General features: G+C 39.4%; 5 non-coding genes across 5 annotated transcripts; all 5 read right to left on the bottom strand.

The window, feature by feature from the left end:
• Positions 1–47: 47 nt before the first annotated feature.
• Trnap-cgg lies at positions 48–119 on the bottom strand. The gene has a single exon. It is a non-coding gene; the product is annotated as a tRNA-Pro (tRNA).
• A 937-nt stretch (positions 120–1,056) lies between these two features.
• Trnap-ugg lies at positions 1,057–1,128 on the bottom strand. Its single transcript has one exon. It is a non-coding gene; the product is annotated as a tRNA-Pro (tRNA).
• Positions 1,129–2,987: 1,859 nt separating this feature from the next.
• Positions 2,988–3,059, bottom strand: Trnap-agg. Its single transcript has one exon. It is a non-coding gene; the product is annotated as a tRNA-Pro (tRNA).
• Positions 3,060–10,533: 7,474 nt separating this feature from the next.
• Positions 10,534–10,605, bottom strand: Trnap-cgg. The gene has a single exon. It is a non-coding gene; the product is annotated as a tRNA-Pro (tRNA).
• Positions 10,606–13,339: 2,734 nt separating this feature from the next.
• Positions 13,340–13,411, bottom strand: Trnap-cgg. The gene has a single exon. It is a non-coding gene; the product is annotated as a tRNA-Pro (tRNA).
• Positions 13,412–23,972: the final 10,561 nt, after the last annotated feature.

Raw genomic sequence — 23,972 nt, 5'->3', positions numbered from 1 at the left:
TTAGGTTCTTCGCTCATTACTAATAGACAGAATAAAAACAGATTATAGGGCTTGTCCGGGATTCGAACCCGGGACCTCTCGCACCCGAAGCGAGAATCATACCCCTAGACCAACAAGCCGTTGCATTAAATACTACACATGTCAAATGTGTACCAGAAGTGATTTCATTTTAACTTATTTTCGTGCTTATATCCAATTAAGGTTCAGTCCTGGGCACACACCTCAGCTATCTGGGCTGTCTGTCCAGGACAGTAGGTTAGTTGTTACTTGGTTAGTGGTTAGTGAGAGAGAAGAGGGTGTAGTGGCCTTACACCTACCCTTTGAACCCTTAAAAACAGGCTCTGGGTTGGAACCGGTACCAGGCTGCAAAGCAGCCTATAGTCCGACGGCTTAACCACTGCGCCAACGAGGCCGGTACCAGAGATGAAGATCAGTATGTTTTTAAATATACTTGGACACATTAGTTAATTAACAGATATGTAACATATGTAATTTGTTACAACTCTTTGCTGTAAACGCTAAAGAATGTGCTTTTCTATATAATTCATGCTATCCATTACATTTTGAATTTATTACTGTTTCTGTAATCACGAAGATCCACCACCAATAATTCGGATACGTAACCACTATCGTGGAACAGCTCAATGATAAAACATAACGAAACGAAAGTTAGTATTTATTTGACGACACCCCAAATACAAATATTGCATACTTCATTGATATAATATAGTAAAGTCTTGTAGACATTTTTAGTGAATTATATAACTACCCCCCCCCCCCCCCCCAGAAAACAGCCCCTATATATTAAACAATAATGTGTATTATATATCGTTGAATATGCATATCAGTCCAAAAGCCCTGCGCACGCATTCCTTTAAAAGTAAGCTACATTCAATGATTTGTCATGTAAGCATTTAATTTTCTATTGAAATTATTACATAAATGCAGTATCTTGATTTCAAGTAAATTTATTAATACAAATTGACCAAATTGGTAAATAATATTTTTCTATCTTATATAATAAACAAAAAACAAAATAATAAAAATAAAAATGTAGGGCTTGTCCGGGATTCGAACCCGGGACCTCTCGCACCCAAAGCGAGAATCATACCCCTAGACCAACAAGCCGTTACAATCAGCAATACACATATACCAAATGTGTACACATGCCTGGTCTTAGGGCTTAACGTGCACATTCAGAACAAGCTGTTGTAGCGCACGCCTGTCATGGGCGCCGACTCCTTCACCCAGGACAGGAAAGGGATTGGGGTGAGTGGGAAAGGGAATCGCCCGCGCCGGTAAGTGCAAAAGAGCATAATCGATTGTGTGGGAACATGTTAACTGTCCAGTTTAGGTGATGGAATTGATTGATATAAATGCGCTGGGGTTGGTGTGTCATTTGTATGTGTACATAAAACAAACAGTAAAATTTAATAGTTTGTGAAATTTGTGATTGGGCGAAAACGACAATAGAAAGAAGTATTTTATTTAACAACGCACCCAACACATTTTATTTACGGTTATATGGCGTCAGACATATGGTTAAGGACCACACAGATTTTGAGAGGAAACCCGCTGTCGCCACTACATGTGCTACTCTTCCGATTAGCAGCAAGGGATCTTTTATTTGCGCTTCCCACAGGCAGGATAGCACAAACCATGGCCTTTGTTGAACCAGTTATGGATCACTGGTCGGTGCAAGTGGTTTACACCTACCCATTGAGCCTTGCGGAGCACTCACTCAGGGTTTGGAGTCGGTATCTAGATTAAAAATCCCATGCCTCGACTGGGATCCGAACCCAGTACCTACCAGCCTGTAGACTGATGGCCTGCCACGACGCCACCGAGGCCGGTAAAACGACAATAGATGCATGATCCATATAATTAAAATCATTCTTATGTTCATATAATTCCAACCGACTGTGCAATCGAAAGTTAATTGCTTGGAACGAACCAGATTGTAACTAAGGGTGACTATTGCGGTCAGTTTTACAATTGCAATAGTATTGCGATAGTTAAAATACTATTTTGATAGTATTAAATAGTGATGGTACTATTACAATAGTATTGTAAATGTTTAAATCGCCTGATAACAGTAACATGAATAGCTATTTACCTGTCTTCCAATATGTATGTCTGTGTATGTATGTATTGATGTATTAATATCTATATATTGTATGTATGTCGAGGTTGACTATTACTTTTATAGATATTAACGCACTTGCGCAGTGGATAATTAAATCCTTTCTGACCTCACAAATTGTCCCATGCCGTTGCTGGGACTCGAACCCATGGCACCGAATCACGAGAAACTTGCAGACTTTCGACGATACGTTCTGAGCTATCCAGACATCCATAAAAAGGATGCTGGGGCATGGGGCCTACAAGCTATGCGGTCGATCCGGCTTACGTGCATGAAACAGTGGAATAAATAAATTTATAATATAAAGACAACACATTGCTATTCACTATTCATACTATCGAAATTATCGATAGTTGAGCAAGTAATTAACTATTGATGCATTGCTATCGAAGCACTAACTATCACAACATATCGCTAGTTCGATGTATTGTTTTACAACTAATTATTACCGATGATATATAATGAAATTCCAACGGATTCCCCAAACTAGCTATTAGGCATTACAACCATAAAATATAATACATACATCATTAAGAAAAGGAAAACAATTTACATTGCATTGAAAGTGATGAAAATATTCAATATAAAATATAATACATACATCATTAAGAAAAGGAAAACAATTTACATTGCATTGAAAGTGATGAAAATATTCAATATAAAATGTAATAATAGTTGTCAATATAATAAAGAAATAACGTTTTTTGTTTGTTTGCCGACACCACTGGAGTACATTGATTAATTAACCATCGGCTATTGGATGTCAAACATTTGGTAATTCAACAAAGGTCTGTATTATAAAGTATTTATAATTTGTTATTTTACGAATCTAATAAAAAAAATAGGGCTTGTCCGGGATTCGAACCCGGGACCTCTCGCACCCTAAGCGAGAATCATACCCCTAGACCAACAAGCCGTCAAATGCAATAGTATATGTTAACAGAAATATAACCCATGCTGTTAAAGCTTAGAGAAGTTTTTTTATTTATTAATTACATTTTGTTTTTGAGCCGCAGATCGTCTAGCGGTTATTCCGAGACTTTATCCCATAGTGGAACATGCCCAACAATAACGGGGGGTAGGGTTGGGTGGGGGGGTGTGGGTGTGGGTGGGTGTGGGGTGGGGTGGGGGGGGGTGGGTGTGTGGGGCGGGGTGTGTGTGTGTGGGTGGGGTGTGTGTGGGTGTGTGTGTGTGGGTGGGGGGGGGGTGGGGGTGGGGGTGGGGGGTGGGTGTGGGGTGGGGTGGGTGGGTGGATGGGGCGGGGGGTGTTTAGGGTGTAGGGTGGGGGTGTTTAGGGTGTGGGGGTGGGGGTGTTTAGGGTGTGGGGGTGGGTGGTGAACGAACGGAACGAAACTGAATATTTGTTTTTTGACATCACAGCACGTTTCAAATTACGGATATCACCATTTTGCCTGATATAACTAAAAAAAAGTTTGTTTATATAGACACCCTTAGAGACGAAACCCGCTAAATTTGTACATTAGAAGCAAAGGATCTCCACCATCCCACAGACAGGAAAGCACATACCACGGCCTTTGATATACATCGGGAGAGGCCATAATATAGGCTAACGCAGTTCGCCAATTCCCAGACCGCTACTTTTGTGAACGGCTTTAAATACTGTTTAAACCAAATAGGCCCACCAACGGGGATCGATCCTAAACTAACCACTGGAATAACTTCCGCCCAAATTCAACAATATTTTGGTTCATTGTATAACTAAGCCAATATGGAACACCCATTGTGGAATGGCCCAAATGATTAAAAACAACAACAACAACAAGAAGAAAAAACAACAATAAAGGGACGAAACGATACATTTGTTTGACAACAAACCGGCGCATTTTAAAATAAGGATATCGCCCACTTCCTCGCTAACCTCTCCCCACCCACCCACCGGAAGACCTAACTAACAAGACCCCCTTTCAGTACTTCAAACGTAGCTAGCAGTGCATTTGTTTATGACCTAAATTAGAAATAAATAAAAGTTTGTTTTGTTAAACGACACCACTAAAACAAATTGATTTGTTAGTCATTTGGTAATTTTGACATAGTTTTAGACACGAAACCCGCTGCGTTTTTCCATTGGTATCACGGGATCTTTTATATGCACTATCCCACACAGACAAGATAACACATGCCACGGCCTTTGATATACCAGTCGTGGTTCTCTGGTTGGAACGAGAACCGAAATGTCCAAAAACAATTGAAGTATATTGCGTCACGTTATGAATATAAAATCAGATAGCTATTAATGTCTAAATATAGTCCAGATTTAACAATTTAACAATTACGATAAACGTGATTAAAGTTTGTCATTTTCTCGCTTAACTGATCGTTACAATGCATTACGAAACTAACAAGAAAAGCAAATTCAACAATGTACATTCAATAAAAAAAATATATTAAAGCAATAAACACGCACACACACAAGAACCATTCACTGACCTAGTCTGACCTCTCACTCTCATTTATATTCATTTCATCCATTAAAATATTCTTATCATCACATCCTATAAACATGCAAAAGATAAATTTAAAAAATAGTAATTTCATTCACTTGTCAAAAGTCTGTTTTGTATACACCAGAAGTTAAAGTTCTATACAGGTTTTAATTTTTTGCCATTGGGATCAGTGTCAATTCCTTTTCTTTTTCTTTTCTCTACTAACCTCCTGACATGTGCTTCATTGGGTCGATCAACCAGTCGCCTTCTCCTGTATTGTTTATTTTGAGAATCATATTGTTCAGTATTCCCCGACTGATCTCTGTCCGTGCATGGTAAGCGTTCACCCATTGTCTGCGTTCTTTCATTCAATACATCTGAGCTTCTGTTTTTAACAGGTGAATCACTCACTCGTTTCACACTAGTATTGTCAGATTTCTTTCCTTAAGGTGTCTGTGTTTCTTTAACCGGCTCATTGTTTTTAGCTGGCTTGACATGCTTTAATGACGAGGCTCCTTTAGGAATCGAAATATCTTTTTTCAGTCACATCATTTTCCATATTTTCTTTATCAGAACTATGTTCCTCTTCATTATTTGTGTATTCCACGTCAGAATCACATTCATCACTACTTCTACTGTCCTTGCAACTACACTGAGAATGTCTCTTATTACATGCACAAAAATTCAAATTTTCACAAAACTGTTTCATATGGCCAGTTTGTGTACAAAAATTGCACACAATATCTGGACAAAACCTCATGACATGTGAATCCGATAAACAGTTCTAGCATACTTATGTTTGACCACTGTGTATTACCCGAAGAAACATGGGTCCTTCTGTAGTATCAAACGTCACAGAATATGACATCGATTTTACATTTTCCGGAAATTTCACCCGTACATAACGTGTTCCATCAAACATGGGAAGTCCAGCATGTTTCCGCCTTTTAATGTTAGATACTATCGCAATCTTGTATTCGTTTAGTTTGTTGAAAATGTCATCATCAGTTACATATGCTGGTAAATGCATAAAGGACACAACCACTGTGTCAGAAAACGACATGCTACAGTTAATCTGCCCCGGGTTGGGCCCCTGGCCTCTCAGAGGTCGAACCCCGGGGCGGACATGCTCGAAACCTCTGTGGTATATGAGCATGTTAAAATATTACGCACGCACGCTAGTTAAAATTATGTCCATCAAACGAAAAACCATCGACTACCAACCTTGCATTTTCTTCACAATCAAAAGTCACATCCACAATGTTAGCATACTTGGGAACAATCGCCAAAACTGTATTCTCACCAGTAATATCTTCCAAAGCTTTGTAAATGTCATCAATCTTGTGTTTTAGATTATCCAATACATCAATAGAAACTGTACATTCTTTCTTGTACCTCGCACCCAAAATAGGCCTCTTCTCACCACCGTTGACGGAAGTCGACATGACAAAAGTCAGATTTGTTTTTAAACTTAAAAAAACCTGGCAGTACACAACTTTCCGTATCACAAATAACTGAAGTCTCTCGCATTTCAGCAAGAGAAAAAACTTCAAAACACACATCTCCAAATAAAAAACGAAAAACCCAAGAGCACCCTGAAACACGTCTTATCACCACAAATACACATCCGGAAGTCAAACCTCTCGCACCCTAAGCGAGAATCGTACCCCTAGACCAACAACCCGTTGGGTTTAATACGTTTACATGTAAGAAAAGAAACAAATAACATTAATATATATTTTAATATATACTCTGTCAAAAAAAAAACCGCATAGGTGATAGGGAAAGAAGAAAAGTGTTTGATTTTACAAAATATCGGGTTTTTTTGTGTACAATGTTGCTGAATGGCCATGTTTGTTAATGTTTCTGGAATGGGACAGCATGCTCAAATGCAACCTAAAATAAAATTAACGCACGTTGTGGCACGTTGTGCGACAATTGCATAAAAATCGGCGTGAAATGGTCACATTTTGGCGAATGCACGTGAAACTCGGGTAAAACATTGGGGTAGTGATGGGTATTTAAAGCCGCAATGCTCGCCTGCCGAATCGAAACATTGCAATAAGCCGCCTCCAGTTAGGTGAATCGCGTTCAGCAGTCGCACGCCACATGAACGTCCATCAGAGCACCATTTCATGTCTCTGGGACAGATACCAGCAGTTTCAATCAGCTGAAGACTGGCCCAGAAGTGGAAGACCTCGCATAACAACTGCAGCACAAGATCGCTACATCCGGGTTCTGCACTTGCGTCACCGAACTGCCACAGCAACGAACACTGCTGGACGCATACCTGGTTTGAGAAGGGTGTCTGCACAAACCATTCGGAACCGACTTCTTGAAGCTGGTTTACAGGCTAGGAGACCGTATGTTGGCCCCGTCCTGCGACATCAACATCGACATTTACGTGTTCGCTGGTGCACGAATGTACAGGGGTGGAACTTGGGAAACTGGCGGCGAGTACGGTTCAGCGACGGGTCACGTTTTCTCCTACAGCGACGTGATGGGCGACAACGTGTTTACAGACGCCGCAATGAGCGTTTTGCCAACAACTGCCTCGACAGATTCGGTGGAGGGAGTGTCATGCTGACGGGAGCCATCTCATACACCGGCAGAAGTGAACTTGTGTTCGTACGAGGCAACCTGACAGCTGTACGCTACCGGGATGAAATTCTTCGCCGTCACATGCTTCCGATTTTGGATCGACAGAAAGAACTTTCAGCAGGACAATGCCAGGCCGCATATGGCACGTGTAACAATGGATTTCCTACAGAATGAGATCATTAATGTGCTGCCATAACCATCAAGATCGCCAGATCTCAACCCCATTGAACATCTATGGGACGAACTGGACAGACGTGTACGCCAGCGTGACACCCGAAGCCTCAGACGCTTCCGCAACTGTCACATGCACTGCAGGAAGAATGGGCTAGGATTCCACGTTCCCGAATTCAGAGACTCATCCAGTCTATGCCAAGGAGATGTCGCGCAGTGATTGCTGCTGCTAGTGGCCACACAAGGTACTGATTTCAGCGCCCTCGTGCGACGCTGTTTGGTGACAAAAACGTCTCCATTGCCGTCAATCCATAGCATGAACATTGTCACATACTCATGTCAAATTTGACTGTGATACGATCATAAATAACGAAATTATGCCACTTTGTATTAAAGAGATAATTCGTTTCTTTTTTGACAAGAGTATACATGAGCACAATATTTAATCAGCGTTATTTAACTAACGTATGACCCTTGCTGTCAAACAAGAGAAGGCTGTCCACAAATAACGACGTGTCAAAAGTAGCTGACACCTCTTCTCCCACCTTTTATATTTGCCTGTTCCAAAACACGACTCGTAGACGGTGTAGTGCTCCACCCCCACCCCCCACCCCACCCCACCCCATATCCCCAATGTGAATGGTTCCAATATGAAATCAGTATCATTATGAATATAATTATTTAAAAAGAAACACTTGAAAACAAGGGTTAATCACGAGAAGACCATTCACTCTCTTAACTTCAAAAATGGTCAACAACATTTAGATGTAATCTAACTTACCATACAGTAGAAGGTAACTGTAAACACCACACATCTACGGTGAATAAAGTTTTAGGTTCTTCGCTCATTACTAATAGACAGAAAACCCCCCAGATTACAGGGCTTGTACATTTTGGATTTATTACTGTTTCCGTAATCACGAAGATTCACCACCACTAATTCGAATACGTAACCGCTCAATGATAAAACATATATAAATGATATTGTAAGTGATATCACCTCAAATATACAACTGTTTGCTGATGATACTTCGCTGTAAATAACTGTTGAAAATCCTAATGCATGTTGTAAAATCTTAAACACAGATTTAAAATGTATTACTAGATGGGCAAAAAAAATGGTTAGTAAAATTTAGTCCTAATAAAACTGAAACAATGACTTTCATTCGTAAAAATGTAAACACTGATAATCCTAGGTTATTCTTAGACAATGTTCAGATATCTGAGGTAGAGGTTCATAAACATTTGGGTTTAACGTTTCAAAAATCTGGAGAATGGGACTGTCATATAAAAGATATTGTGGATAAGGCCAGTAAAATGATAAATTATCTTCGTTCATTCAAATTTAGATTATCTAGAAAGGCATTAGAAAAAATATACAGATCATTTATTCTTCCCATATTTGGCTATGCAGATATAATCTGGGACAACTGTACCATCTATCAGGCAAACACCCTTGAAAATCTCCAATCTAGCTCTCCGTACAATTTGTGGTGCTGTTAGAGGAACATCTCACCAATTGTTATATAGAGAAACCGGTTTCATATCTTTACTAGAAAAGAGGAAACGTCACAAACTCTGTATGATGTATAAACTTTCAAATAACATGTTACCAACGTTTTTAACCTTACAACTACCTCGCTCTACTGCAGAACGTAATGAGTACCAAATGCGTAATTCGGAGAACCTACAAACAGATCTACTGGCAGACCAGTAGAGCTAATTTTAATCAGATTGGTCGGTTGAGTGCTTGCCTGAGCTGCTTGTGTCGCAAAGAAGGAAGGAAATGTTTTCTTTAACGACGCACTCAACACATTTTATTTACGGTTATATTGCGTCGTACTTATGGTTAAGGACCACACAGATATCGAGGGAGGAAACCGCTGCCGCCACGCAATGGGCTACTCTTTCTGATTTAGCAGTAAGGGATCTTTTATATGCACCATCCCATAGACAGGATAGCACATACCACGGCCTTTGATGTACCAGTCGTGGCGCACTGGCTGGAGCGAAAAATGCATTAGTAAAATGTAGCGGGTTTCCTCTGATGACTACATATCAGAATTACCAAATGTTTGACATCCAATAGCTGATGATTAATTAATGTGCTCTAGTGGTGTCGTTAAACAAAACCAACTTAAGAAACTTAATTAACTGTACTAAGACGAACAAGTGTAGCAATTTCGTTCTGCCCAGCACTTTAAAAGTAAGCTATTTTTATGACGTGACATGTAAGCATTTAATTTTGTTTATTGAAAATATTACTGACAAAATGATGAACGAATTAAATCAATTGTCTGATTACACTCTGATGGTGATGACGTTACTTTTATCTATGCACATTTTCCAAATTTCTAAATCATATGTGTCTTAGTAAAAAAACAAAAAATAACCTAGTTAAAATATAGAGCTTGTCCGGGATTCGAACCCTAAGCGAGAATCATACCCCTAGACCAACAAGCCGTTGTGTTTAATACGTTTACATAAGCCAAACATGTAAGATAAGAAATTAATAACATTAATATATATATATATATATATATATATATATATATATATATATATATATATATATATATATATATATATATATATATATATATATATATATATATATATATACTCTTCAAAAAAAGTAGGGGAACCTGAAATATTAAAACATCCGTTTTGACCACAGACATCCTAGTAAAGAACGTTCAGGTCTGTTTATCAATACACCGAAACACATTCGATAGTTTGCACATGCATCACGCAGGTGCCCCGTACGCATGCGTGGGGTGTCATTCTCAATTTTGACAATTTCCAGGAAGGTCGATTAATCACTGTGGAACATTATTTCTGTCAATCTTTTTCATTCTGTTGATCATACAGTTGTTATTGTTTTGTTTTTAGTAATTTTTATTGTTTGAATTTGCGATTTACTGATAAAAAACGTCAACTTTCAAGTTTCATTTCTGACCCCAATCGTCCTTCAAGATCTTTGGTAGTCATAAAACCTACTGTAATACTGAACTACCGGTTGTAATGTCAACAACATTTAGATGTAATCTAACTTACCATACAGTAGAAGATAACTGTAAACACCACACATCTACGGTGAATTAAGTTTCAGGTTTTTCGCTCGACAAAGCATCAGAACTCATTACTAATAGACAGAAACAAAAACAGATTATAGGGCTTGTCCGGGATTCGAACCCGGGACCTCTCGCACCCGAAGCGAGAATCATACCCCTAGACCAACAAGCCGTTGCAATAAACACTACAAATGTCAAATGTGTACCAGAGTTGATTTCATTTCAACTTATTTTCGTGTTTATATCCAATTAAGGTTCAAAAACGCTGTCCTGGGCACACACCTCAACTATCTGGGCTGTCTGTCCAGGACAGTAGGTTAGCTGTTACTTTGTTAGTGGTTAGTGAGAGAGAAGGTTAGCTGTTATTTTGTTAGTGGTTAGTGAGAGAAGAGAGTGTAGTGGCCTTTAATCAGCAGGTATGTAACATATGTAATTTGGTGTAAACGCTAAAGAATGTGCTTTTCTATATAATTCATGCTATCCATTACATTTTGAATTTATTACTGTTTCTGTAATCACGAAGATCCACCACCAACAATTCGGATACGTAACCACCATCGTGGAACAGCTCAATGATAAAACGTAAGGAAACGAAAATTAGTATTTATTTGACGACACCTCAAATACAAATATTGCATACTTCATTGATATAATATAGTAAAGTCTTGTAGACATTTTTAGTGAATTATATAACTACCCCCCCCCCCCCCGAAAACCGCCTCTCTTAGCGTTTTAAAGTCGCCAATAGTGACATATTATCGCGTGCAAAATTATCGAAGAATGTCGCATTACGAAATGAAAGTTAAGGCAAATATCACTATCCTACAGTGATTAAAGTTTGTCATTTTTTTACGCATAACTATATGTCCATTACAGTTCATTACTAAACTATACCAAGTACTATACTAATCAGGTATGTTTTGTTTCTTCAGTTCTAAGAGTATTTCCTAACGTGACGCGTTAAGTATTACGTAAACCACCAGCTCGCCAGAGGGCGTAGTCACTGCGATGGAACAAAATGGCTGCGCCCATTATATATAATAACCGTCACATTTAACCGTTTTATTAATTAAATATAATAATAAACTTGTTGATATTAAGCAATAATGTGCATTATATATCATTTAATATGCATACCAGTCCAAAAGCTTTGCACAAGCATTCCTTTAAAAGTAAGCTACATTCAATGATTTGTCATGTAAGCATTTAATTTTCTATTGAAAATATTACATAAATGCAGTATCTTGATTTCAAATAAATTTATTAATACAAATTTACCAAATTGTTAAATAATTTTTTTTTTTATCTTAGTATAATGAAAACAAAACTAATAAAAATGTTGGGCTTGTCCGGGATTCGAACCCGGGACCTCTCGCACACAAAGAATCATACCCCTAGACCAACAAGCTGTTACATACGGCAATACACATATACCAAATTCGATGTATTGTTTTACAACTAATTATTACGGATAATATATAATGAAATTGCAACGGTTTCCCCAAACTAACTATTATATTCTCTGTTAGCCGTAAACATACAGTCCATAGGCATTACAACCATAAAATATAATACATACATCATTAAAAAAGGAAAACAATTTACATTGTATGGAAAGTGATGAAAATATTCAATACAAAATGTAATACTTATTATCAATATAATAAAGAAATGACGTTTTTTTGTTTGTTTAACGACACCACTAGAGTACATTGATTAAGTAATCATCGGCTATTGGATGTCAAATATTTGGTAATTCTGACTCGTAGTCATAAAAAGAAACCCACTACATTTTTCCTAATGCAGAAAGGGATCTTTTATATGCACTTTCCCTCAGACAGGAAAGCACATACCAGGGCCTTTGAATATACCAGTAATAAGGAATTTATCCAACATAAATCGAAGAATGTCGCGTCACAAGAAGTCGACGATCTGTTAATATTTAAATATAATTATGCTTGCAATTCTAACCAATGTAAAGTTACAACAAAGGTCTCTATTACAAAGTATTTATAATTTGTTATTTTACAAATCTACCGTTCTCGGTGGCGTCTTGTTTAGGCCATCGGTCTACAGGCTGGTAGGTCTGGATTCGGATCCCAGTCGAGGCATGGGATTTTTAATCCAGATACCGACTCCAAGCCCCGAGTGAGTGCTCCGCAAGGCTCAGTGGGTAGGTGTAAACCACTTGCACCGACCAGTGATCCATAACTGGTTCAACAAAGTGTGTGTGTGGGGGGGGGGGGGGGGGGGGGGGGGGGGGGGGGGGGGGGGGGGGACGACGAACGGAACGAAACTGAATATTTGTTTGTCGACATCACAGCACGTTTCAAATTACGAATATCACCATTTTGCCTGATATAACTTAAAAAAAGTTTGTTTATAACGACACCACTAGAGCACATTAGATGTCAAATTTCGGTGGTAATTTTGACGAAATCCGCTATATTTTTTTTACATTAGAAGCAAATGATCTTTTATGTCCGCCATCCCACAGACAGGAAAGCACATACCACGGCATTTGATATACATTGGGAGAGCCCATAATATAGGCTAACGCCTCTTAGCCAATCTTCAGACCGCTACTGTTTTTGAACGGCTTTAAATATTGTTTAAACCAAATAGGCCTACCAACGGGGATCGATCCTAGACTAACCACTTGGGATACCTTCCGTCCAAATACAAAATAAATTCTGATCAATATTTTGGTTAATTTTATAACTAAACCAATACGGAACACCCATTGTGGAATGGCTCAAATGATTAAAAACAAAAACAACAACAACAACAATTTAATGTCTAAATATAGTCCAGATTTAACAATTTAACAATTACGATAAACGTGATTAAATTTTGTCATTTTCTCGCTTAACTAATCGTTACGAAACTAATAACAAAAAGAAATAGGGCTTGTCCGGGATTCGAACCCGGGACCTCTCGCACCCGAAGCGAGAATCATACCCCTAGACCAACAAGCCGTCATATGCAGTGAAATACTACTACATATGTGTACAGAAATAGAAATCGATACTCGCGACGAAACCGTTAGTCAGCAAATGTGTAACATATACTGACAGATATAAATAACGCAATGAGTATTTCACGGAATATTTTCTTATAGAAATGTCATAGCATATTTATTCGTCATGTGGACATATGACATATTAGTAACAGCTGTAACTGAAAGAGGATTTTGTTCAAATGCGAAAAAAAAACGAAGGAATGAAATGCTTTTAAAGCAAAAAACCTAAATTGATTTTTATCGAAACAACACAACATTGCACATATGATATGTAAATATTTGTGCACGAAATGCTACAAACTACTGTTTTATTGCAAAAAAAAGTTGTGTCTTTTGTTTCAAATGCATTTTATTCCATTTCCCCCCGATTTGAACAGATTCCTATTTCAGATGCAGTTCTATACCAAAGACCATGATATGTGCCGTCCTGTCTGTGGGGAAGTGCTTATAAAAGATCTCTCGCTGCTAACGAAAAACAAAATGTAGCGGGTTTCCTTTAACACAACGTGTCAAAAAGTACCATATATTTGACGTCCAGTAGCCGATGATTATGTTCTCTAGTGGTGTCGTTTAACAAAACAAATTTTATGTTAGTTTATATTGACCGTCCGTTGAATTGCCCCAGTGATTAAAAGAATCAAAGTATTGAAACGATATGTTTATTTGACGACATCACAACGCATTCTAAATTCCGGGGCTATCACAACAACAATTCTAGTTGCCATGACATTTTTTATTAATTTTATTCACATTAATTAATTAACATTTTCAGTGCATTGTATAATAAAACCCCAAAACATCGCTTGAATAGTTGCTATCATATCAGTGCAATGAGTGGATTTGTATGTGACCTACTGGGCGGGATCTAGGTCAGTTGATAACACACTCGCTTGGGTCCGTGGATCGAACCCCCTCAGTGGACCCATTCCCATTGACCTCGCCCAACCAGTGCTACACGACTGGTGTGTCAAAGGCCGTGGTATGTGCTGTCCTGTATGTGGGAAAATGCATATAGACGATCCCTTGCTGCTGATGGAAAAATGTAGCGGGTTTTCCCTGAATACTACATGTCAGAATTACCAAATGTTTGACATCCATTAGCCGATGATTAATTAACCAATGTGGTCTAGCGGTTTCATTAAACAAAGCTAACATTACTTAATATGAGACCTAAATTGCAACCAGCATCCAACATACATCGAAGACAGTCGCGTCACAAGAAAACTAAATTGCAACTAGCATCCAACATACATCGATGACTGTCGCTTCACAAGAAAACTAAATTGGAACCAGCATCCAACATACATCGAAGACTGTCGCGTCACAAGAAAACTAAATTGGACGGTCTTTTAATACTCAACTATAATTGAGATCGCAGAGCTAAACGTTAAAGTTTGTTTTGTTTAATGACACCACTAGGGCAAATTGATTTATAAATCATCGGATGTTGGAAATCATTCGTTTGTTAAGTTTTAAATGTAGACTCAGAGAGGAAACCCGATTACAACAAAATTTGTTACTCTAAAGTAATTAAACTTTGCCATAATCGCTAGTTAAACAAAAAAAGGGCATTTAAAATAGGGCTTGTCTTGGGTTTCGAACCCGGGACCTCTCGAACCCTAAGCGAGAATCATACCCCTAGAGAAACAAACCGTTATTTATATGATTACTTCACAATGTAGTGAATGTAAACACCAATAAAAAGTTAAAATACTAGTACCCTAGTAATTAAAACTGGTTTTTTAAATGACACCAATGGTTAAAGTTTGCTTTGTTTCACGACACCCATTGAAGGGACATTCCTGAGTTTGCTGTATTGTAAGACGTTTCCGTCTAATACAATATTTCTACGATTAAACTTACATATCAAATATATTTGTTTAGAATATCAGTGTCTGTATATTCAATGTGTAAAAAATATTTTAGGAAATAAAATGAAATTTAACCTAATACAAATATTAGAACGATCAGAAACACGTTTAATATACAGCCGCTAATATTTTAAGCAGAAAAATATATTTGATATGTAAGTTTAATCGTAGAAATATTGTATTAGACGGAAACGTCTTACAATACAGCAAACTCAGGAATGTCCCTTCAATGGGTGTCGTGAAACAAAGCAAACTTTAACCATTGGTGTCATTAAAAAACCAGTTTTAATTACTAGGGTACTAGTATTTTAACTTTTTATTGGTGTTAATCGATAACATCTTAAAACTTGCAGCAAACTCAGGAATGTCTCTTTAATGGCAAGGGATCTTTTATATGCACCTTCCCCATTTTATTTACGGTTATATGGCGTCGAACATATGGTTAAGGACCACACCAATACTGAGAGAGGAAACCCGCTGTCGCCACTTCATGGGCTACTCTTTTTTACTAACAGTACCATCCCACAGACAGTATAGCACATACCAAGGCCTTTGATATACCAGTTAGAACGAGAAATAGCCCAATGGGCTCACCGATGGGGATCGATCTCAGACCGACCACTGAGCTACGTCCCACCCTTCCCTCAGGAAGGATAGCACATACCAAGGCCTTTGATATACCAGTTAGAACGAGAAATAGCCCAATGGGCTCACCGACGGGGATCGATCCCATACCGACCGCACATCAAGCGAACACTTTACCACTGGGCTACGTCCCGCCATTCCCGCAGGAAGGATAGCACATACCACGGCCTTTGATATACCAATTGTGGTACACTGGCTGGAACGAGAAATAGCCCAATGGGCCCACCGACGGGGATCGATCCTAGACCGACCGTACATCAGGCGAGCGCTTTACCACTGGGCTACGTTCCGCACTATCAATAGTTCGGCTTGTTGGTCTAGGGGTATGATTCACGCTTAGGGTGCGAGAGGCAATACAATATGTTTCAATCAAATAGTTCGTTTGTTTTGTTTAACGACACCACTAGAGCAAATTAATTATTAATCATCGGCTATTGGATGTCAAACAAGTTTGATATACAGACATAGAGAGGAAACCCTGTACATTTTTCCACGGGCAGGATAGCACTGACCACGGCATTTGATATACCAGTCGTGGTGCACTAGCTGGAATGAGAAATAGTCCAATGGGTCCGCTGACGGGTATCGACCCTAGATGGACCGCGAATCAGGCGACGGTTTTACTACTGGGCTACGTCCCGCGCCACAAGAGCACACTGCTTCACCAATCATCGGCTATTGGGTGTCAAACATTTGGTAATTCTGACATATAGCAGCAAGGGATTTTTATATGTACTTTCCCACAGATAAGACAGCACATACCACAGTCTGTGACATACCAGCAGTGGGGCGCTAGATGGGACGATACCAGCAGTGGGGCGCTGGATGGGACGATACCAGCAGTGGGGCGCTGGATGGGACGATACCAGCAGTGGGGCGCTGGATGGGACGATACCAGCATTGAGACACTGGTTGGGACGATACTAGCGGTGGGGCGCTGGATGGGACGATACCAGCAGTGGGGCGCTGGATGGGACGATACCAGCAGTGGGGCGCTGGATGGGACGATACCAGCATTGAGACACTGGTTGGGACGATACTAGCGGTGGGGCGCTGGATGGGACGATACCAGCAGTGGGGCGCTGGATGGGACGATACTAGCGGTGGGGCGCTGGATGGGACGATACCAGCATTGAGACACTGGTTGGGACGATACTAGCGGTGGGGCGCTGGATGGGACGATACCAGCAGTGGGGCACTGGATGGGACGATACCAGCAGTGGGGCGCTGGATGGGACGATACCAGCAGTGGGGCGCTGGATGGGACGATACCAGCATTGAGACACTGGTTGGGACGATACTAGCGGTGGGGCGCTGGATGGGACGATACCAGCAGTGGGGCGTTGGATGGGACGATACCAGCAGTGGGGCACTGGTTGGGACGATACCAGCAGTGGGGCGCTGGTTGGGACGAGGGGTAGAAACCCACTGAGAGAGAATGGTTCCATCACTGGTGTTTGCTCCCACGACCAAGGCACGTCTATCGACTGAACCAGATACTACACCTCGCAGCAGTTAACGACACCACTAGAGCATATTGATTTATTAATAATCGGATTTCAGACATTTGGTAATTTTGACCCATTGTCTTAATTAGAGAGGAAACCCGCTACATTTTTTTTTTCATTAGTAGCAAGAGATTATTTATATGCACCTTCCCACAGACAGTATAGTGCATACCACAGCCTTTGATATACCAGCCGTGGTGCACTGGCTGGAACAAGAAATAGCCTAATTGGCCCACCGACAGGGATCGATCCCAAACCGACCGCGCATCAAGCGACCGCTTTACCACTGGGCTACGCCCCGTACCCAGATAGTGAGAGAGGAAACCCGCTAGCACTACACTACATGGTCTAATTTTACCGAACTGCAGCAAGCGATCTTTTATCTGAAGTTTCCCCACATATAAAATAGAATATATCATGACATTTGATATGCTATTGTAACTGCACTTTTTGGAATTTGTTAAAATCTAATGAATCCACCGAAGGGAATCGATCCTGGAACGTATCGTGTTTCAGAAAAAAAACTAAAACACAAAAACATCAACAACCTCGCTTTGCAAAGTAGCATATAATAATATTTTTAATATCTTAATTTACTTTTAAGAGTTGAGGCTTCTTAAACATGATTACTTTGACCGAAACAGTAATGAAAGAAAAAAAAAAAAAAAGTGTTTTATTTAACGACGCACTCAACACATTTTATTTACGGTTATATGGCGTCAGACATATGGTTAAGGACCATACAGATTTTGAGAGGAAACTCGCTGTCGCCACTACATGGGCTACTCTTCCGATTAGCAGCAAGAGATCTTTTATTTGCGCTTCCCACAGGCAGGATAGCACAAACCATGGCCTTTGTTGAACCAGTTATGGATCACTGGTCGGTGCAAGTGGTTTACACCTACCCACTGAGCCTTGCGGAGCACTCACTCAGGGTTTGGAGTCGGTATCTGGATTAAAAATCCCATGCCTCGACTGGGATCCGAACCCAGTACCTACCAGCCTATAGACCGATGGCCTACCACGACGCCACCGAGGCCGGTAAAAACAGTAATGAATATAGGTAGCACTAAACCAAATAACATCCGGCTAAGTCAAAGTTCGAGGTGCACCTAACTTTTGATAGAGCAGTTAATACCACTAGTCCTGCCATTGGTTATAGATGTAACAGTGTTTATGGTAAAAAACATTGTTTAGTTTCATCTGGGCAAGAAATGTATGCAATTTTATTTCATCTAGTGCCACACTATCAAGGAGCCGTGTGCCGTGTGCCCATATGTATGGGACACCTGTATAACTAAGTATCACACTTGTGTGCGAAAGTATGGGTGTTATAAAAACATCAGGTTATATAGAAAATGAGCCATGAAAGACTCCACTTTCTTCAGTTAATACTTTGAGAGAGAGGTTGTAGTACTGATATTTATGGGTAATAGTTTGGTAGATATATTGCATATAGTGTGTTATCCATATTAATATTGTCGCCTATGGGATTTTATTTGGTATAGTACAACCTGAAGACGTGTCAGCAGTTGAGGGGGTGGGGGTGGGGGTGTATGAGAGGACTACATCGATGTATGCTTGCTGTTTCACTCGGAATGTTTTTAAACCTCCAAATAAAGTCAAAACAGTTTTGTTGTGAATGATGAGTATTCCAATAAATTCCCTCCAACTTCTCAGAGTTATAACAGCGCTGGTGTAGCCAAGAGAGTGGGAGCATGGGGTTCATGACTCCCCAACCCCCCCAATGACACCTCTTTCCCCACCTTTATATTTACCTGTCGCCCCCCCCCCCCCCCCCCCGTATAAAATCCTGGATATGCAAATGTATAAGAATCACAATGCATAACCTCTACATGCAACATATGCCAAATGTGTACTTTGTTTAATTAATGCATTTTAGAAATATACGTGAGAACAATGGTTAATTAGCATTGTGTAAGATATATTGTAATGGAATATGACTTTTGCTGTAAACCGTTGGAGAAGTATTTTCTACAGGACCTACTAACCATACGATGTTCCATAAATGGCATTTTGTTTATAATCCTGAATATCATTTATATCTAATTCGGATACTTAGGCCTATCCAACGAAAAAGAAGTGGGGGGGGGGGGGGGTGAGGGGGGCGAAAGGAACGACAAGGAATAGTTCTTTTTCGACACCAGCATGTTTCAGATTACGATTACTGCTGTATTGTTGTAAATGATGAATATTGGCAAAACGTTGCCTCCACCCACTTATGATTATAACGACCATAATGCATACCCCCCACCCTCCGATTTCAGTATCCAAACGGTCTTGTAATTTATACACAATACATAGAATAATAATACAAGTTAAAAAAAAACCCCAACACATTTCAATCATCGAGCTTCCCGCGGACTTTCTAATTAAGTATAACTTGAAGGCAACCATTTTGTTTTCTATTACTCAAGAAGGTAAAAAAACCCGAAAGAGGGATAATGCGCATGCATTTCAAATGCATGTTTAATGACCCTATCAACCCGCCAGCTGCACGGGGCTGTCTTACGTTTAGAACATTCAAACATGCTTCATTTGATATATCCGCGCGGACCTGACGTTCCTGGTTGCATTGAGACACGTCGGGGCTAGTCGTTTGCCCAAACGGCGGCTGGGCGGCATGGGCTAGACGTCTGCTGGGTGTGAATTCTTCACCCAGCCTCAATAACTTTTTAATTTCCATGATTTCGTCGTAGAATTTCAAAGTACGGCATATATATTTACATCAGAAAGCAGATCATAATCATTGAGCATGTTGCATGCTGTTTGTCTCTCTGTGGCGTGGAGTCTGGCCCGGTCCCTCTGAAGAGGTCTGAAAGGCTACTGGATGATCAGGAGAGAAGAAAAAAAATATGAGTCTAAATTGCCATGTTTAGGCCGGCACGTGACAGGCGCGCGAGGGAGATGCGCGTGCATGTAAATTTCATCTGATTAGGTTGGTGATAGTAGTTGTACAGAATGGCAAATCACCGACCAGTCTTTGTTGCAAAGAGTGCATTACCATTTTAGATAAATCTAACGCCAAAAATATGATTCGTAAAACATCATGTGTCAGGTCGTGCATATGGCCATATTTTGTTACCTCACAATGAAAATACCTTTCAAAAATTCATGTCTTTTCATTCGGGAGCACGTTATGCAACTAAATGGGCGACATGTGTGTGTAGTTTTCAAAACTTTTTGACATTTGGCAAAGAGAGAGAAAAAACCCAAACCCATGTGATTTGTTTCTTGTTCGTTCACGATTCAAATGCTTTCCATTTCGAAGCCACCTGCCTCTTTATTTTAGCAGCAGAAGTTCGTTTAAAATCTTGTGAATATGTCGTTTCAGATTCATCAGAAAGACCGAACAAAGGAAACTTATTTTGCATTACAATCTAAGTTAAGAACTGTAATTAAAGCTCCTTTAATGCGCCAGAGTTGGGATCAAAACTATGTAACTGGGCGAGGAACCGACGCACACCTTCCAACATGCACATTGTTTGGAGAGGCCTTGTGGCGTTATTATTTCGGGTCCTTCTGCTCTTAATTGATAATAAGCTCCTAGAGTGATTATTTATCTATTTTGAACAGTTCTTTTTATGACTGGCAGCTGCAGAGCACCGTTATATTGGGCCGACGGTGGAAGAAGTTTAACTTTTTTTTCAGCTTCAAAAAAAGCCAAGCCATTGAGCAACGAGTTGTGCATGCAGCTGCTTTAGGTGCCATAAAGGAAATTAGAATGGAGACTACGTTATCCAGTTTAATCTGTAGACGGTGTAGCCTTAAATAAAGCGCTAGCGAGAAGCGCGTTAGCCCTAAAAAAATCACAGACAATTTCGGGCCTCATGGATTTATATAACGCAGACGGCGCATTGCCGTTGGCAACTGAGGAACCATTAACCAAAAAACAATACAGAGTTCAGAATTACAAGACCATACCACTGACACATGGGTGTTTTCAAAGTGTTTACAGTTGCTGGTGGCGACACGAAAATACTCCCTCCCACTTCCCGCCTATCAGCGCGGGAGGAAAAACCCTCAACCAAACAGCGATTGGTTTATTAAAGCGCAGAAATAACCCTTCTACTTATTAACAGACTATCTGATCACGTTACATAACTATGATGGTGTTGTTTCAGTTTGGTAACGCTAACAAGTTCAAGAAAGCGACACGTTCGCTTCATTTCCGTCTGCTACAACTCAAATTACCCGCGTTTTCGTCTTTGCAAAAAGTTTTGTTTTTGCCGCCATAAGTCGTGCGCAGACTCACTTCAATGAATGAATGTGCAGTAGGAACATAATAAGGTCTAAACTGCTATTGTGAGGCGTCCCTCGCCGGCTGCTAGGGCTCGCATTGTGAGGGAACCGTGTGGGTTCGCGTGTACAAATCATTTGATGCTTCTAAATTACAGAAAAAAAGTTAATTTTAACAATGAAAAGATGCTTTTCGTGTTGAATAGAAAAAAGGTAAAGCTATCAGTTTACGCAGAACATCTTTTCTTTGTTATGTTTCACTTTTTTCCGGTGCATTTTTCTTTCTTTTCTTGACACGGCGAAAACGGGTCGGCCCCGTTTCTTTTAGTCTCATCATATTTTTGATACCGTTATCTAATTCAAGATCGGTTAGTCGATTAGAGGTATATCATCTTTGATCATGTGGAAATATTACATAACATATTTTAAAACATATCAAATTTCTTTTCTTATAAGAATCTTGTTTTTTCTTTTACAAAAAAACCCTGACCAGCGCGTTTTCAAATACTTTAAACGAAATAATGAACTAAAAACTTTTTTAAAAGTTTATAATTATGCCATTAACTAAGAAAAATAATATCTGTTGATTCACCAAAAATAGATACAAAAGAACTGGATACTATTATAAAGCAATAACAGTATAGAACTGCTATTTAAACGTAATAAGCATAATTAGTGTACAAGACGTCTCCGACAATTATTAAAAGAGAAAAAAGATCAAAAGGTACAAGCAAGTTATTCAGACCAAGAGTGTTAAGTTGTTAAATACTTTGGAATATTACGTTTTGGGTTAGCAATGTTACTTTGATTACTCTTTTGTTCATTCCGAAAGACTTGTATCATTTTCAAACATACAAGAGGTTTTTTTTGTTACCCTTGTTACTATGTTTTGCTCCTTTGTACACGCGGACCTGGCGACTCTTTTGTGCGTCCAGCTATGGTTTGTACAATGCCGTATGACAGAAGCGTATAATCCTAGTTTGAAAAGCGATATCTTCCAGATATGTAAAAATAGTAAGAGCGTGAGAAAAATAAAATCTGTAACGTTAATATTGTTAGTCGTTTTTTTATGTTAATTTATACTTAAGTATATTTATTGTTCAAACATTTTGTCGCAAATAATTTGTCTTTTGTTTAAAGCGGTTCTAGCAGAAGGTCATGGCAAAATAAAACTAAATACAGGAAAAAATGTAAATGTGTTAAATACCACAGAGACAAATATAAGTGGCTTCTGTGTAATCTGCATTTTTGTATAAAACGACTTCATAATTGGCGTACAGGGGAGAGCAACCACACTGTCAATAAGTTGTCTTATCGGGCGACAGGAGGAACATATAAAATGTGGTGGGTATAAAAAGAGATATGATTGGGGGCATGGCCCCATGTCCCCCGCCCTGCCAACCCTGGTTACGCCAGTGACGATGACGAGTCCTGTTCAGTGAAAATGGCTAGAGAGAAACGTGTCTAATGTAGCACCCTGTGTATATATATATATATATGATTGCATAGTCAGCCTACTCCTCCTCCTTCATTGAATCCGGTTTGAACATGGTCAGCTGTATATACAACCAGGCGCAGATCCACGACCAAACGTTGATTTGTCCACATGCCTTTAAAACATTCCTTTTGTTGTTGTTTTTTGTGCCGAAAAAAGGTTGTGTTCTGTGTTTGTTTTGTTGTCTTGTTAATAATATTTATTACTATTATTTTATATATTTATTTCCTACCTTCACCAGTGCGGGCCCACATAAAATGTTATGTAGGTACTCTTTTCACGAAAAAAAACAACAAATCGAAAAAGAATACATCGAAAAATAAAGTAGGTTCGGTCCTTTTTTCAATTGGTTTAGATGCTTATCTGGTTCTGAAAGCACATATTGTTAAGGCTTTAACTAACTAAGATAATGAATTTCTTTCTTTCTTAGCAAGAGAGATGAAATAAAATGTACATGTATTTTATATTTAAATAATTTTACGACAGAAACAGAGAAGTATATATAGGAGAGAGAGAGAGAGAGAGAGAGAGAGAGAGAGAGAGAGAGAGAGAGAGAGAGAGAGAGAGAGAGAGAGAGAGAGAGAGAGAGAGAGAGAGAGAGAGAGAGAGAGAGAGAGAGAGAGAGAGAGGGAGGAGATGATGATGATAATGAAAAACAAACAAAAAAACACACGTATTTACTAGAATATAAATAAGTAAATAAATAAGTAAATACACAAGTAAGTAAATAAATAAGTA

Source organism: Gigantopelta aegis, chromosome 9, assembly GCF_016097555.1.
Source record: "Gigantopelta aegis isolate Gae_Host chromosome 9, Gae_host_genome, whole genome shotgun sequence".
Taxonomy (NCBI): domain Eukaryota; kingdom Metazoa; phylum Mollusca; class Gastropoda; order Neomphalida; family Peltospiridae; genus Gigantopelta; species Gigantopelta aegis.
Note: the sequence above shows the minus strand (reverse complement) of the source record. Positions and strands in the feature narration are given on the sequence as shown.